Genomic DNA, 16175 nt, shown 5'->3' on the forward strand with positions numbered 1-16175 from the left:
ATAGTATCTCTATGGGTTATGTTTTAAATGGCATAAAATTTCAATTAAAAAGACAGGACACCCCACTGTGAAAGGCAGGCCCACTATGCCGAAGCACCAGCAGAAAGTGACCAGTTAGAGCATACAGACTTTCGATGGGTTTTCTGAACCTATTTCATTGCACGGGTTAGTATCACCAGTTCCCTCCCGAAGCTGGTTCTATTGCTGTATCCTCCGTCACTCTGGCTGGGCATAGGGACCCTCCAGCACCAAACACACCGCAAGGGGAAAACATCTTGGGAAACTCAGGTGGAAAAGCCTACTGTTCAAAAGACAACTGAGGACTGGGCTGTAAACTCTAGCTTTTATTACAATTGGAAACAACTATAAAAGTCACACTCTGCTTCTTCTCCTCTACAACAGACACCCAGAGGTACCAACTAAACACACATGGAAGAAACAAAGAAACCCTGAGACTGAAGGAAACATAGTTTCCTCAGACAGAAGGGAGGCCCCACTTCCACTAGCAAAACTCTTCTCTTTCCTGCAGGCGATTCCATGGACCAACAGCATCAGCCGGGCCTGGGAGCGAGTGAGAAAGGGAGATCTCAGGCTCCACCTAGACCTACTTCAGTAGGTCTTCATCTGGACAGAATCCCACCTTCAGTTCTGAGAAGCACTGCCTTAGTAGCAATTTCCTGATGTTCTCTAATTTAATAGCTTTCATCTAGTTCCAGGTGAAGTTGCATGAGTTTATTACAGCTAAAATAATCTAGAAATGGTTCTTAAAATCCATTAAGGGTAATACATTACCAAAACCTTTTTATAAAAGATCCATTTTCATTTTTCCCTAGTGGTTCTTTATGACATGGCTGGAATTTTAGGATGACTAGCAGCCTGGCAGATATGCAGATGACGGCACCCTTATGGCAGAAAGTGAAGAACTAAAGAGCCTCTTGATGAAAGTGAAAGGGGAGAGTGAAAAAGTTGGCTTAAAGCTCAACATTCATAAAACTAAGATCATGGCATCCAGTCCCATCACTTCATGGGAGATAGATAGGAAAACAGTGGAAACAGTGTCAGACTTTAAACTTTTGGGGGGCTCCGAAATCACTGCAGATGGTGACTGCAGCCATGAAATTAAAAGACACTTACTCCTTGGAAGAAAATTTATGACCAACCTGCTGCTGCTGCTGCTGCTAAGTGGCTTCAGTCGTGTCCGACTCTGTGTGACCCCATAGACGGAAGCCCACTAGGCTCCTCTGTCCCTGGGATTCTCCAGGCAAGAATACTGAGTAGGTTGCCATTTCCTTCTTCAATGCATAAAAGTGAAAAGTGACAGTGAAGTCGCTCAGTCGTGTCCCACTCTTAGTGACCCCATGGACTGCAGCCTACCAGGCTCCTCCGTCCATGGGATATTCCAGGCAAGAGTACTGGAGTGGGGTGCCATTGCCTTCTCCATGACCAACCTAGACAGCATATTAAAAAACAGAGATATTACTTTACCAACAAAAGTCCATCTAGTCAAAGTTATGGTTTTCCCAGTAGTCATGTATGGATGTGAGAGTTGGACTATAAAGAAAGCTGAGCGCCGAAGAATTGATGCTTTTGAACTGTGGTGTTGGAGAAGACTCTTGAGAGTCCCTTGGACTGCAAGGAGATCCAACCAGTCCATCCTAAAGAAAATCAGTCCTAAATGTTCACTGGAAGGACTGATGTTGAAGCTGAAGGTCCAATACCTTGGCCACCTGATGTGAAGAGCTGACTCATTTGAAAAGACCCTGATGCTGGGAAAGATTGAAGGTGGGAGAAGAAGGGGATGACAGAGGATGAGATGGTTGGATGGCATCACCGACTCAATGGACATGAGTTTGAGTAAGCTCCGGGAGTCGGTGATGGACAGGGAGGCCTGGCGTGCTGCAGTCCATGGGGTCACAAAGAATCGGACACGACTGAGTGACTGAACTGAACTGAATTCAGCAGCCTGGCAGCCTCACCTGGCTCCAGCCTGGAGGCATTTCATTAGCTGGGCAGGTGTCTCTTTCCATTGGCTCTTTGAAGAGTCCTGAATTCAGTGGAAGAGCACTGTCCTTTCCAGAGAGAGGCTGGGCTTTGAGACAAGGATATATAGATATTGCGAAGCCTAATAAGCCAGTTCTTCCTGCTTTGTAGACATTTCTAATGTTCTATAATGTCCAGCTTCTGATATAATTAACACATGACTTTTTTTTTTCATTCTCCCTATGGTTCACTATCCACCTCCTCATTAGAATGACTCAGCCTGATCCTTTTTATTAAACCTCTAGAGAGAGAGGTGTCAGTTTAAAAAAAAAAAATTCCAGGCAATGTTCTTAGATGTGTTCCTATTTCTTAATCTGACCTCTATCGCACTATTTTAAAATCAAATTCTTGTGATATTTCCCATGATTCAGTTGGTGTTCGGAGATTTGATACTGAAGAAAAATAAAGAGTTGATGCTTTCCCTCCCCGCCCCCCGACCCCCGACCAGCCCCACAACAAGCTTAGATCTCGAAAAGAAACTGCCTTGGTCTGGTGTGAGCAATCCACTTTACAAAAGAATTACATAATTTCTAATTATATTCCTCGTAGTTTGGAAAGGAGCTGGGAAAAAGTTATCAGTCAATAAGCAATGGATATTGACCCAAGGCTGAAAATACTGCATCAGACCAGATCAGATCAGATCAGTCGCTCAGTCCTGTCCGACTCTTTGTGACCCCATGAATCGCAGCACACCAGGCCTCCCTATCCATCACCAACTCCCGGAGTTCACTGAGACTCACGTCCATTGAGTCAGTGATGCCATCCAGCCATCTCATCCTCTCGTCCCCTTCTCCTCTTGTCCCCAATCCTTCCCAGCATCAGAGTCTTTTCCAATGAGTCAACTCTTCGCATGAGGTGGCCAAAGTACTGGAGTTTCAGCTTTAGCATCATTCCTTCCAAAGAAATCCCAGGGCTCATCTCCTTTAGAATGGACTGGTTGGATCTCCTTGCAGTCCAAGGGACTCTCAAGAGTCTTCTCCAACACCACAGTTCAAAAGCATCAATTCTTCAGTGCTCAGCCTTCTTCACAGTCCAACTCTCACTTCCATACATGACCACAGGAAAAACCATAGCCTTGACTAGACGAATCTTTGTTGGCTAAGTAATGTTTCTGCTTTTGAATATGCTATCTAGGTTGGTCATAACTTTCCTTCCAAGGAGTGTCTTTTAATTTCATGGCTGTAGTCACCATCTGTAGTGATTTTGGAGCCCAGAAAAATAAAGTCTGACACTGTTTCCACTGTTTCCCCATCTATTTCCCATGAAGTGATGGGACCAGATGCCATGATCTTCGTTTTCTGGATGTTGAGCTTTAAGCCAACTTTTTCACTCTCCTCTTTCACTTTCATCAAGAGACTTTTTAGTTCCTCTTCACTTTCTGCCATAAGGGTGGTGTCATCTGCATATCTGAGGTTATTGATATTTCTCCTGGCAATCTTGATTCCAGCTTGTGTTTCTTCCAGTCCAGCGTTTCTCATGATGTACTCTGCATAGAAGTTAAATAAACAGGGTGACAATACACAGCCTTGATGAACTTCTTTTCCTATTTGGAACCAGTCTGTTGTTCCATGTCCAGTTCTAACTGTTGCTTCCTGACCTGCATACAAATTTCTCAAGAGGCAGATCAGGTGGTCTGGTATTCCCATCTCTTTCAGAATTTTCCACAGTTTATTGTGATCCACACAGTCAAAGGCTTTGGCATAGTCAATAAAGCAGAAATAGATGCTTTTCTGGAACTCTCTTGCTTTTTCCATGATCCAGCGGATGTTGGCAATTTGATCTCTGGTTCCTCTGCCTTTTCTAAAACCAGCTTGAACATCAGGAAGTTCACGGTTCACATATTGCTGAAGCCTGGCTTGGAGAATTTTGAGCATTACTTTACTAGCATGTGAGAAGAGTGCAATTGTGTGGTAGTTTGAGCATTGTTTGGCATTGCCTTTCTTTGGGATTGGAACAAAAACTGACCTTTTCCAGTCCTGTGGCCACTGCTGAGTTTTCCAAATTTGCTGGCATATTGAGTGCAGCACTTTCACAGCATCATCTTTCAGGATTTGGAATAGCTCAACTGGAATTCCATCACCTCCACTAGCTTTGTTCCTAGTGATGCTTTCTAAGGCCCACTTGACTTCACATTCCAGGATGTCTGGCTCTAGGTCAGTGATCACACCATCGTGATTATCTGGGTTGTGAAGATCTTTTTTGTACAGTTCTTCTGTGTATTTTTGCCATCTCTTCTTAATACCTTCTGCTTCTGTTAGGTCCATACCATTTCTGTCCTTTATCGAGCCCATCTTTGCATGAAATGTTCCTTTGGTATCTCTGATTTTCTTGAAGAGATCCCTAGTCTTTCCCATTCTGTTGTTTTCCTCTATTTCTTTGCATTGATCACTAAAGAAGGCTTTCTTATCTCTTCTTGATATTCTTTGGAACTCTGCATTCTGATGTTTATATCTTTCCTTTTCCCCTTGGCTTTTTGCTTCTCTTCTTTTCACAGCTATTTGTAAGGCCTCCCCAGAGAGCCATTTTGCTTTTTTGCATTTCTTTTCCATGAGGATGGTCTTGATCCCTGTCTCCAGTACAATGTCACGAACCCATAGTTGGATATTATTTTCAATTTGCCCTTTCGGCGGGCACAGAGCACAGAGCAGAGACAGCTCAAGGCAACAGCAGCAGGAGGCCCCCGGTTCCAAAGCTGCTGAAGTCCAGCAATCAGAGTGAGGGATCAAGACCAACCTCTGCCCGAAGCTGTATCTCTATTTCAGCAAAAGGAAAGAAGTTTAAGAAGTCTGCCCTTGTGAATCTGCCCCACCCCAAGCACCTTGATCTCGCTTCCAGGAGCACGTTAATGTATTTAGAGCTACTGTTTCATAGATTTCAGGCACAGGTGAGATCTAAGTCCTCCCACCACACCGTGTGCTTACGCCTGAGGGGCTTTTGGAAGCTAGCTCAGCAGATATTTGTCACTGCTGTGCAATAACTGACCTCCTACCAAGTGCAGACATTACTTAGATTTACCTGGCATGAACTACTTTACCTGGTTTGAATACAACCACTTCTGTTATTTTTCCAACCTGATGCAAGGCTGTGCATGCCCTGTGTGTATGTGCATGTTGGTTGTTCAGTCATGCCTAGCTCTTTGTGAACCCATGGACTATAGCTGGCCACTCTTCTCTGTCCATGGAATTCTCTAGGCCAGAATACTGGTGTGGGTAGCCTTTCCTTTCTCCAGGGGATCTTCCCAACCCAGGGATGGAACCCAGGTCTCCTGCATTGCAGGCAGATTCTTTACCATCTGAGCCACCAGGGAAGCCCATACATGCCCTAATTACCACCTGACCTGCCTCCTGAGAAACCTGTGTGCAGGTCAGGAAGCAACAGTTAGAACTGGACATGGAGCAACAGACTGGTTCCAAATAGGAAAAGGAGTACGTCAAGGCAGTATATTGTCACCCTGCTTATTTAACTTATATACAGAGTACATCATGAGAAACACTGGGCTGCAGGAAGCACAAGCTGGAATCAAGATTGCCGGGAGAAATATCAATAACCTCAGATATGCAGATGACACCACCCTTGTGGCAGAAAGTGAAGAGGAACTAAAGAGCCTCTTGATGAAAGTGAAAGAGTGAAAATGTTGGCTTAAAGCTCAACATTCAGAAAACTAAGATCATGGCATCCAATCCCATCACTTCATGGCAGATAGATGGGGAAACAGTAGAAACAGTGTCAGACTTTATTTTTCTGGGCTCCAAAATCACTGCGTATGGTGATGGTAGCCATGAAATTAAAAGACGCTTACTCCTTGGAAGGAAAGTTATGATCAACCTAGATAGCATATTCGAAAGCAGAGACATTACTTTGCCAACAAAGGTCCGTCTAGTCAAGGCTATGGTTTTTCCAGTGGTCATGTATGGATGTGAGAGTTGGACTATAGTGGAAATGGGTTTGGGTGAAGTCCGGGAGTTGGTGATGGACAGGGAGGCCTGGCGTGCTGCAGTTCATGGGTTTGCAAAGAGTCGGACACGACTGAGCGACTGAACTGAACTGAACTGAAGCGTTTTACTGCTGAATCCATAAGACTAAACCCAGTCCCACACAAGTTATCTGAATTTTCTCTATCCTGAGAATGTCATCCAGTTCCCAAAGTCCTACTTCCATTGTCGTGAAAGTCGCTAGCGGTGTCCAACTCTTTGCAACCCCATGGATTGTATGTAGCCCCCACTCCTCTGTCCATGGAATTATCCCGGCAAGAATACTGGAGTGGGTAGCCGTTCCTTCTACAGGGCATCTTCCCAACACAGGGATGGAAACGAGGCTTCCCGCACGGCAGGCAGATTCTTTACTATCTGAACCACCAGGGAAGCAAGCCCATTTTTGCACCACAACAAAAGAACTAAACTTCCAATCAGACCAATAGTGCCGTGTCTATTCCTGCCACAAGGGGTCGCTGTTGAACACTGGTGCTGCATTGTCCGCTGGAGGCTTCATTTACGGCTGTACCCAGATCCTGGAGGCTCAGATGGTAAAGAGTCTGCCTCCAATGTGGGAGACCCGGATTTGATCCCTCGGTCAGGACGATCCACTGGAGAAGGAACTGGCAACCACTCCAGTATTATTGACTGGAAAATCCCATGGATGAAGGAGCTTGGCTGGCTAACAGTCCATGGGGTCGCAAAGAGTTGGACACAACTGAGCGACTTCTCTTTCTTTCTTTCTTTCCAGATTCCCACCAGGACCGCCTGGTACCCCAGGCCCATGCTCCAGGCTCATGGCTGCTGGTTCACAGTCATATTCTTTAGCAACGCTTCCCAACCACACCCTTTACACCGTGTCAGAATGAGCTCTGCTCTGCAAATACTCAGAGGTGGGCCAACCTCATGGCCTCGAGAAGCACTAACAGGAGCTTGGTTATAAAAATGCAGATTTCTGGGGTCTTCCTCAGAGTTTTGTGATTCAGTGTGTTGGGATAAAAGACTAAAGGGACGTTTCTTACTGTCACATGAAGCCTGTGGATGCAGGCTCTGTACAGATCACCCTTTGAGACCCTTTGAGAAGCTCTTTCTGCTGGGGGTCTGGTGGGAGCGCAGTTTATCAGTCCAAATGTCCTCTCTCAGCCTGAGTGAGTGACTCAGACCCAGGCCTGGTCACCTTCTGGGTGCCACCCACAGTGGTGCCACAGGAGAAGGGAGCCCTGGAGGGTCTCGTGCCAGAAATCAGAGGCACAGCCGGGAGGTGACCCGTCCTTTTTGCTCACAATACAGTGGCCAGAATGGGGCCAACGACCCCACTGGGGCTGAGACGGTAGACTATTTGTTACAGCAGCATAATCGAGCCTGTCCTGATGGATGATGCACTCAGAGGGTCAGAAACTCAGTCCTGCAGAGTAGAGAGTGGGGCAGGGTTAAGATCAGGCAGCAGCAACCAGTCCAGGTGACAAGTGCCTGAGTCCCAGGCAGCCAGATGTCCAGAGAATGCATGCAGACCAACACTCTCTCCAGCTGACTCGCTCTGCCTTCAACCACCATCCAGGCTGGCCCTAGCTCCATAAATCTGCTCCCTTCTCCCTGGGGACCCCCGTGGGCCCTCCTTACTGAGTCCTTTGAGGATCTGTGTTCTGGAGAATCACTGAACAGGCAGCTCCAAAGTCAAGTCCAATGGGGCTGACAACAGTCAGTGGTCCAGGGTTGAAACGCTGATGCCTCCTTGTTGCATCTGCCTGCCCTGGCCTCCTAAATTGAGGCACAGTCACTCTACTCTGGGCAGAACCAGAGGTCCTGGGGGAGAGTGGCTAGTTCTCAGCCCCTTGCTCCGTTCTCCCTCCTGAGTTGTCTGTCTCTCCTACTTCATTCTGTCCTACCACCTCCAGGAAACTGGGGCATTTATGTTCTCTTTCTTTTCACATTTTCAAGGCTCTGCCAAGTATTCAGACCTTACACTCCAGCCCTCATCTTACTCTGGGGCAAAAATCAGGCCCATTGGTCTAACTCTCACAGTCACTGCAGCCAAGCTCGGCAAAGCACCTGGAACTCAGAGAAGCCTCGTGAAGGAGCCACGACTTTGTCCCCTTGTGGGTTAGGAGCCCAGGGCTCAGGCCGGCCTGAGCATCCTGTGTGTGCTGCCCCCTACAGGCCACTGTGGGCATAGCAAGCACATGTTAGAAAGGCCCTCTTTCACTTTTTAAAAATTAATTTAGTTCAGTTCAGTCACTCAATCGTGTCCAACTCATCGTGACCCCATGGACCACAGCCCACCAGGCTTCCTTGTCCATCACCAACTCCCGGAGTTTACCCAAACTCATGTCCATTGGGTAGGTGATGCTGTCCAACCATCTCATCCTCTGTCATCCCCTTCTCCTCCTGCCTTCAATCTTTCCCAGCATCAGGGTCTTTTCAAATGAGTCAGCTCTTCGCATCAAGTGGCTAAAGTATTGGAGTTTCAGTTTCAACATCAGTCCTTTCAATGAATGCTCAGGACTGATCTCCTTTAGGATGGACTGGTTGCATCTCCTTGCAGTCCAAGGGACTGACTCTCAAGAGTCTTCTCCAACACCACAGTTCAAAAGCATCAATTCTTTGGTGCTCAGCTTTCTTCACAGTCCAACTCTCACATCCATACACGACTACTGGAAAAACTATAGCCTTGACTAGATGGACCTTTGTTGGCAAAGTAATGTCTCTGCTTTTTAATATGCTGTCTAGGTTGGTCATAACTTTCCTTCCAAGGAGTAAATGTCTTTTAATTTCATGGCTGTGGTCACCATCTGCAATAATTACTGTTTTTTTGCTTATTTTTAATTTATTTCATTTTTAACCGAAGGATAATTGCTTTACAGAATTTCGTCGGTTTCTACCAAATATCAACATGACTTAGCCACAGGTATACTTATGTCCCTTCCCTCTTGAACCTCCTTCCTACCTCTCACCCCATCCCACCGATGTAGGTGGTTACAGAGCCCCATTCTGAGTTCCCTGAGTCATACAGCAAATTTCCCATTGTCTATCTATTTTACATAGGTAATGTGTATGTTAGAAATGCCCTCTTCTATCGTGCCTCCATGGTCCACAGAGTTCATCCCCAAGTATGAGCTGTGTTTCCTCCTTAATTTACTAAAGCCATGCTCAGATCTGACTCATCAGACGCTAGTCAAAAGGGAAGGTTTTCTTTCCTGGTTTGAAGAAAATGTTAGGAAACCCATGGCTGTCTTACTGCTAATACCAGGCTCAGATGCATTTCTCTTCAGCCCTGGAAGAAGCTTTCTGCTCTCTTTTTATTTAAACCAGCATCAGGGACAAGAAATGCTGAGAAATCCCAAGGCCCAGTGTTGCAGGAGCTCACTGAAGTAAATAATAAATTCCTCTTCCTTAAAAAAATAAAAAATATAATTTATTCCTTTGTGTTATTCAGTAGCTTTTAAAATTCTACTTAAACATCCGTTTTCATTACAAATACCCTCCTTAGAAGTCAAAGAAATTACAGCTCATTATCTGGCCTAATTTGCATGCTTCCCAATTATATACCTAGCAATGTAGAACACAAGAATACAAACGTTTAGCGAACAATGATTTAAGTCTAGAATAAACAGCTTCCTTTATTTTTATCACCAATGTAATTCTCTATTTTGCTGCCAGACACAAACAGGAGAGCAGATCCAGTTTGGACAAGAGGGTAATAGATAGGTCTTCGGGGGGCTGTTTTATCCCTCAAAGCTTCACACAGGTTAAAAGGCATTTATACAAAGACAAAACTCAGGCCATAAAAAATCCTTCTGTGTTCATCGGAAGTTCAGGTTGCTCTGTTGCAGAAAGTTTTTTTTTTTCCTTCTTGGCAGGCTCTCTGTTTCCAGTGGAGCCCTGCAGATTCTGGAATTTGAGGGCCAGGGGATATTTTGCTGGTTTGAGCCAGGCATTAGCTGGAAGAGTAAAGGAGTCAGTAGAGTAATTACCCCTGAGCAGCAAAGCAAAGGGGGAAAAAAAATGCCTGCATTGTATTCCCACCCACTGGCTGGTGTGTTGAACTTGAGGAGCTGGCTCTGACCCTCCCCCAACTCCTCTCCCCCACAGGAAGCCCTCATTCACATCCCACTTCCACAGTCTGGCCCCTGCCTGCAGGTCTGCAGAGCCAACTCCCTTCTGCTTCTCCCCAGTCTGCCTCGCCGGTCTCCATCTCCAGAACATTCCAAGCATCCGCATTCCCCAGGCCGGCTGCCCAGGCAGGAGCCGCTTGAGAGGAAATGATCCATTCCCCGGGTCGCTCACACCGACAGCAGCTCCCCGTCTCAGCTGGGTCCTTGGGGCTGCTTGGCAGATTGTCCTCCTCATTCTCCTTCATCATTCTTTTTGTTCCTCAGCTCTGTAACTCCAGAGAGTCGCCGTGTTGGGGGGCTCAACAGGTGTATTCATTTACTAGGATATAGTTGGACCAAGTCACCGCGCACTAGGTGGCTTACAACAGCAATGCATCCTGTCACGGCTCTGGAGCTGAAAGTCCAAAATCAAGGTGTCAGCAGGGTGGACGCTTTCCGGAGACTCTGAGGGGGCGTCTGTTCTGTGCTTCTCTCCTAGCCTCTGGGGGCTGCTGGCACCCCTCAAAGCTCCCTGGCTGGCGCATGCGTCACTCCCATCTCCGCCTCTGTGTTTAGACGGTTTTCTTCTTTATCATCTCCGTGGGTGATGTCATTCATTTCATAAGGACGCACTCCCTGGGTTTGGGCCATCCTGATCTAGTTAGAGCTTCCCAGGAGGCATGAGCAGTAAAGAATCCACCTGCCAATGCAGGAGACAGAGGAGACTCAGGTTCGATCCCTGGGTTGAGAAGATCCCCTGGAGAAGGAAATGGCAACCCACTCCAGTATTCTTGCCTGGAAAATCCAATGGACAGAGAGGCCTGGCAGTGTACATGGGGTTGCAAAAGAGGTAATAAAGTATATTAACACATATATATGGAATTTAGAAGGATGGCAATGATGACCCTATATGCGAGACAGCAAAAGAGACACAAATGTAAAGAACAGACTTTTGGACTCTCTGGAAGAAGGCGAGAGTGGGATGATAGGAGAGAATAGCATTGAAACATGTATAATATCATATGTGAAGCAGATCACCAGTCCAGGTTTGATGCATGAGACAGGGCGCTCAGGGCTGGTGCACTGGGATGACCCTGAGGGATGGGATGGGGAGGGAGGTGGGAGCGGGGGTTCAGGATGGGGATCACATGTACACCCATGGCTGATTCATATCAGTGTATGGCAAAACCACTACAATATTATAATTAGCCTCCAATAAAAATAAATTAATTAATTTTAAAAAGAGCTGGACACAACTTAGCGATTAAACAGCAACAATCCAGTAAGACCTCATCTTGATTAGATGTGTAAAGACCCTATTTCCAAACAAATTGATAGTCACAAGGACCAGGATTCAGATATATTTTTTGGTAGGGGTAGCGGTGGGAACACAGCTCTACCCACTGTAATAGAGATCTGCTATTTAGAAGCATTTAAAGCAGATGATAGCTTTCTTTTCAAGAAGTCATCATCTAACCCCTACACGCATCAGATCATTCGCATTTTCTTCCCTAGAGGGAAGACTATGAAATATGGAATTTTCAACCTCCTCTTCCTCACCCACATCACCATATCCTCTACTCCCACGCCAGAATACCCAGCCCTACCCTCACCTGTGTATCCACTATTGCCTCTCCTTTATCCTTAATTTACTGACTCCACTGCAAAATGATCTGGCGTCTCTTTGATTAAAAGCCACCTGGAGCACCCCTTGCTTCAAGGACACATCATTCGTCTAGGAGCTGCTAACGTGTGCCCTTCTTGGTTCGCCAGCTTTCTGCTCCCACATGGAGACCATCTTCACCAGTTTCGCCAAGCGAGCAGAAGCTCACCGCACCTCTTGCTGATGACACTTGACAAATAAATTGCTGTGAAGGTCCATTTTTCCGGGACCTGATGAATGTACTGGAAGAATGGCTTCTTCTTGGGGGAGCTTCACTTCTAACTAGCTTTGGGGGTTGCTTTTAGCATGCTGCATTCCTTGGCCATTTCCCCAAGAACCACTCACCAAAACAACCCTGGAGTGGGTAAAGTCTTCTAGGGCCCTGGTCTATCCTGTTTTTCACAAGCATTTAGGCTATAGTTAATGGTTTTTTGTTGTTGTTCAGTGGCTAAGTAGTGTCAGACTCTTTGTGACCTCATGGACTGTAGCCCTCCAGGCTTCCCTGTCCTTCACTATCTCCTGAGGCTTGTTCAACTCATGTTTCTTGAGTCAGTGAGGCTATCCAACCGTCTCTTCCTCTGTCATCCCTTTCTCCTCCTGCCCTCAATCTTTCCCAGCATCAGGGGCTTTTCCAGTGAGTTGGCTCTTTGCATCAGGTGGCCAAAGTATTGGAGTTTCAGCTTCAGGATCAGTCCTTCCAATGAATAGTCAGGGTTGATTTCCTTTAGGATGGACTGGTTTGATCTCCTTGCAGTTCAAGGGACTCTCAAGAGTCTTGGAGAGTTCGAAAGCATCAATTCTTTCAAAAGCTGCTGCTGCTGCTGCTAAGTTGCTTCAGTTGTATCTGACTCTGTGCAACCCCATAGACAGCAGCCCACCAGGTTCCGCCATCCCTGGGATTCTCTAGGCAAGAACACTGGAGTGGGTTGCCATTTCCTTCTCCAATGCATGAAAGTGAAAAGTGAAAGTGAAGTAGCTCAGTCGTGTCCGACTCTAAGCGACCCCATGGACTGCAGCCTACCAGGCTCCTCCGTCCATGGGATTTTCCCGGCAAGAGTACTGGAGTGGTTTGCCATTGCCTTCTCTGTCTTTCAAAAGCACCATAGTTCAAAAGCATCAATTCTTTGGCACTCAGCCTTCTTTATGGTCCAACTCTCACATTCATACATGACTACTGGGAAAACTATAGCTTTGACTATGGGGACTGTGTATAAAATTGTCAAGCAGCTTCCTTTGGGTTCTAAAGGCTGTGGAAGTGCTCCTGAGGATGGGAAGGACTAGGTCAGCAGAGACGGTCAATGGAGAGTTTTGAGTGGACTGTGGGCTAGGGACATCCTTAAAGCAGTGCAGAGACCAGAGATAAAAAGGGGACTGCCAATCAGCAACTGTCATTGTTATTTCTCCTAAAAGGAAAATAAGGTGAGTTTTTGCAAACTGTAGCTCAATGAGCTTGGCATTGATTGTGGAAATAACTCTATAATGTACTATGGAAAGGGTAGTTCATGATCCCAAAGAAGGAAACAAGGAAAGGCTTGCTAAACCACACTCATTTTCTTCTGTGATGGGGTTGGTAGGGTCTTAAAAGGAAGAGATAAAGTGCCCCTAGACTCACTTCATCCTGCCGTGTCCCTAGATGTCACTCCAAGTGCCTTGAGGTCTCCATTCAGCAACTTCCACTAAGAACTACTGGGCTAGAGCTCAAAACTGGACAGAACATGCTATAGATATGGTCTCATTACCTCCCAAGGTAATTCATTTCATCTTTCAGCTGCTCAGAAGACAAGAAAATGTCTTTTTCCTATGAAGCTAAAATTAGGCACCCTGAGGCATCTGCTTATGGCTATTAAGTATTTATAAGTCTGTTGTGTCAAAGCCATCAGTACCTGCATCCCAATGCTGCACTTCTGTCCACTTAGTCTGGCATCAGAGGGGCTGGAAACCACCTCTCTCCATCACCCCCCGGGGAGCACCCCTCTTGGCTAAACACCAAGCACGCTAACAGGCAGCAGCAGCTAAGTTGTGACGCCACGTCTGGAGGGTATTGTCGGTGTTCTTGCTCAGTGCAGGATCTGACATTCCCTGCGTTGGTTTTTCTCATATTCTACTCCACTTTGAGCTCCAGCACAGTAGCTCTTAGTTAAGAAGCGATGCCGGAAATGTTCTTAAAGTACAGATGTCTGGTCCTATCTGTAGACTATAGAGGCTATGCACTAGTGGTAAAGAATCCATCTGCAGGAGACACAAGAGTCTCAGGTTTGATCCCTGGGTGAGGAAGATTCCCTGGAGTAGAAAATGGCAATGCACTCTAGTATTCTTGCCTGGAAAATTCCGTGGGCAGAGGAGCCTGGCGGGCTACAGTCCACAGGGTCATAAAAGCATCTGACATGACTCAGCGACTGAGCAGCCATACACAGGAAAGAGAGGTTATTGTCTCTGTTTGAAGGACCGAGAGACACGGAATGCAGGCAGCAGCCTGAACAGATGGCCACGACAGACACAGTGTCCTGAACGAAAGGGCCGTTGGGTCTGAGCAACACTGTTGTGTTACAGTTATTGCCATCTTATCACATCTTTAAGCAGGCACGTTCCCCAAAAGCATGGGCTATGAAAATTAAAAAGCAGTCAACAAACTAGGGGACAATATTTGCAGTAACTGTAAGAGACAAAGCTGGTATTTTAATACACTCTGAGTTCATAAATGTCAACAAGAAAAACAGTGGAAACCCCAGAGGTAAACATGCTAATGATGCCCATAAATGACTGAAGAGAAGGGAACTAGAAATGATGGAGAATATAGAGACAAGGCCACAGTGTGTCTGGTACTCAAAGGAACAGAAGTTTAAGCAACCCCGAGCTGGTGTCCAGAGTTGTTCAATGTTTTCCAACGCAGCCATTACATGCTGCTTGTGAAAATGGACCAGCAGTCATATTTGCTATGGCAAATCCATCATAAAGAAGGAAAATCGCATTCCAAAAATGTATGCTCCAAATATTAATTTTAATAACATTTCATAGCTTTTTTAATCGTGGAAAAATGGAAATAATCTACGTGACCAACTGTAACCAAAAGTGGGGTCTGACTGCTTGCTGCTCAAAAGCCAATAAAGAGGCAGGTTGGCGGAAGGCAAAGTTTGCTTTATTTTGGATGTGGAGGAAGGCTCCTGTCCAAAGGATTTTGGACAACTCCCCACTCCACACCCTGACAATCAGGGAACAAGAGCTTTTATAGACAGAGGGAGGAGGCCACCTGCAGAAACAGCACAGTCAGCTCCGACAGTCATCTTGAAATAGGTCATGCAGTGGTCAGATCAGTGTCATCTTGATTGTTTTAAGTACAGTTAATCTTCACTTCTGGATCGGTTTGTTTCCATTTCTTGAGACCACTTCTTGGAATTGTGACAGCTTCTGTCCTGGGTAAATTCTGGTCATCACGTAGTTAGTGTCTTCCCCCCTGGTAGGGGTTTCAGCATCTATAAGACAGCTCACAGGATATGGCTCTGAGTATCATCAATAGCCCTTGAGAAGAAACTAAAGGTCTGTGACTTTGCTTAATGACTAAACTATTATTACGTGGTTTCCTTTGGCTATTTTCCTTTGTTTCTGCATGTTCTCATGTCTTTGATTAAACTCATTATTTGGCTAAAGTTTTCCCATAGACAAAAGGCAGGCAGAGGACGTGGACAGTGGCCACAGGGCCCTGCTCCATTTCACAGCCTGAGGGCAGCGGCTGTGCAAGTCACGGTTACCGCCTGCAGAAAGCTGTCTGCATTTCCACCTCCCCTGGGAGCACGCAGGGCTTCCTGTTCAAGCCTCTCACATTCTCAACCTCACGACACTGAGATTACCTGTCTCAACACCATCTGTGAATTCCTCATGGCAAGGACACTTTCTTCTTATCTTTCTATCCTCACTACCAGCCTAGTGATGACCAGATATTCAGTAAATCTAACCCACCATTCCTTCAAAAATAAAGTAGCCCATGCGTTGATTATATCAGGAAAGCTCACAGGTGTGTGTGTTGGGGGAGGCGGTGGAATTACAAAACTTTTGGGATTTGTACATGTACAGATTTTGAGAGTTTGGGAATATGAAGCCAACAATATACCTTAAAAATATCAAATTAGGGAGCACAGAGATTTTTTTAAAAAACCTTATACTGTCCTAACAGACTCATAGACTGATTCCTTCCATACAATATTCTCTGAAGATGAGCTATAATAGAAGTAACGATTTTGGGTACACAAGCATATGAAAATGTCCGAATCAATAAGCAAGTTCAATTAATCAATAAAATTAAACAACCATTAGATGTAATTTGCATTTTTGTATGAAATCCATACAATTTCAAATATCAAGCCTTTCTTAAGCAAAATACTAAATGGCTAGCTGTCTGTCATTGTAGAAAAAAGA

Source organism: Bos mutus, chromosome 3, assembly GCF_027580195.1.
Source record: "Bos mutus isolate GX-2022 chromosome 3, NWIPB_WYAK_1.1, whole genome shotgun sequence".
In the NCBI taxonomy this organism is placed as follows: Eukaryota; Metazoa; Chordata; class Mammalia; order Artiodactyla; family Bovidae; genus Bos; species Bos mutus.